We start from the raw sequence: 2,500 nt of genomic DNA on the forward strand, positions 1-2,500 counted from the left end.
GGCGGGAAGATCTATGGGGAGAAGATCTATGGGCAGAAGATCTATGGGGAAGATCTATGGGGAAGATCTATGGGGGAAGATCTCTGGGGGAAAGATTCCAGGGGTGAAGATCTATGGGGAGATGATCTATGGGGGGAAGAATTCTGGGGGGATATCTCTGGGGAAGATCTATGGGGAGAAGATCTATGGGGGGAAGATCTATGGGGGAAGAACCCTCGGGGGAAGATCTATGGGGGGAAGATCTATGGGGAGAAGATCTATGGGGGGAAGATCTATGGGCAGAAAATCTATGGGGAAGATCTATGGGGGGAAGAACTCTGGGGGAAGATTCCTGGGGGGAAGATCTATGGGGAGAAGATCTTGGGGGGAAGAATCCTGGGGGGAAGATCTATGGGGGGAAGATCTATGGGGGAAGATCTATGGGCAGAAGATCTATGGGGAAGATCTATGGGGAAGATCTATGGGGGGAAGAACTCTGGGGGAAGATTCCTGGGGGGAAGATCTATGGGGAGAAGATCTATGGGGAGATCTATGGGGGAAGATCTATGGGGAGAAGATCTATGGGGGGAAGAACTCTGGGGGAAGATCTATGGGAAGAAGATCTTGGGGGGAAGAATTCTGGGGGGAGATCTATGGGGAGAAGATCTATGGGGGAAGAACCCTCGGGGGAAGATCTATGGGGGGAAGATCTATGGGGAGATCTATGGGGGAAGATCTATGGGGAGAAGATCTATGGGGGGAAGAACTCTGGGGGAAGATCTATGGGAAGAAGATCTTGGGGGGAAGAATTCTGGGGGGAGATCTATGGGGAGAAGAACTCTGGGGGAAGATCTATGGGGGGAAGAACCCTGGGGGGAAGATCTATGGGGAGAAGATCTATGGGGGGAAGAATTCTGGGGGGATATCTCTGGGGGAAGATCTATGGGGAGAAGATCTATGGGGGAAGATCTATGGGGGGAAGATCTATGGGGAGAAGATCTATGGGGAAGATCTATGGGGGGAAGAACTCTGGGGGAAGATTCCTGGGGGGAAGATCTATGGGGAGAAGATCTATGGGGGGAAGAATTCTGGGGGGATATCTCTGGGGGAAGATCTATGGGGAGAAGATCTATGGGGGGAGATCTATGGGGGAAGAACCCTCGGGGGAAGATCTATGGGGGGAAGATCTATGGGGAGAAGATCTATGGGGGGAAGATCTATGGGCAGAAGATCTATGGGGAAGATCTATGGGGAGAAGATCTTGGGGGGAAGAATCCTGGGGGGAAGATCTATGGGGGGAAGATCTATGGGGAGATCTATGGGGGAAGATCTATGGGGAGATCTATGGGGGAAGATCTATGGGGAGAAGATCTATGGGGGAAGATCTATGGGGAGAAGATCTATGGGGGAAGATCTATGGGGGAAGAACCCTCGGGGGAAGATCTATGGGGAGAATATCTATGGGGGAAGATCTATGGGGAGAAGATCTATGGGGGAAGAACCCTCGGGGGAAGATCTATGGGGGGAAGATCTATGGGGGAAGAACCCTCGGGGGAAGATCTCTGGGGAGAAGATCTCTGGGGAGAAGATCTATGTGGGAAGATCTATGGAGAGGATCTATGGGGGAAGATCTATGGGGAGAAGATCTATGGGGAAGAACTCTGGGGAGAAGATCTATGGGGGAAGATCTATGGAGAGGATCTATGGGGGAAGATCTATGGGGAGAAGATCTATGGGGAAGAACTCTGGGGAGAAGATCTATGGGGGAAGATCTATGGGGAGAAGATCTATGGGGGAAGATCTATGGGGGGAAGAACTCTGGGGGAAGATTCCTGGGGGGAAGATCTATGGGGAGAAGATCTTGGGGGGAAGAATTCTGGGGGGAAGATCTATGGAGAGAAGATCTATGGGGAAGATCTATGGAGAGAAGATCTATGGGGAGAAGATCTTGGGGGGAAGAATTCTGGGGGGAGATCTATGGGGAGAGGAACTCTGGGGAGAAGATCTATGGGGAGAAGATCTTGGGGGGAAGAATTCTGGGGGGAAGATCTATGGAGAGAAGATCTATGGGGGAAGATCTATGGGGAGAAGATCTATGGGGGAAGATCTATGGGGGAAGAACTCTGGGGGAAGATCTATGGGGGAAGAACTCTGGGGGGAAGAATTCTGGGGTGAAGATCTATGGGGAGAAGATCTATGGGGGGAAGAATTCTGGGGGGAGATCTATGGGGAGAAGAACCCTGGGGGGAAGATCTATGGGGGAAGATCTATGGGGAGAAGATCTATGGGGGGAGATCTATGGGGGAAGAACTCTGGGGGGAAGATCTATGGGGGAGATCTATGGGGAGAAGATCTTGGGGGGAAGAATTCTGGGGGGAGATCTATGGGGAGAAGATCTATGGAGAGAAGATCTATGGGGAGAAGATCTATGGGGGGAAGATCTATCGGGGGAAGAACCCTGGGGGGAAGATCTATGGGGGAAGATCTATGGGGAGAAGATCTATGGGGGGAAGATCTCTGG

Source organism: Podarcis cretensis, assembly GCF_951804945.1.
Source record: "Podarcis cretensis genome assembly, contig: SCAFFOLD_37, whole genome shotgun sequence".
In the NCBI taxonomy this organism is placed as follows: domain Eukaryota; kingdom Metazoa; phylum Chordata; class Lepidosauria; order Squamata; family Lacertidae; genus Podarcis; species Podarcis cretensis.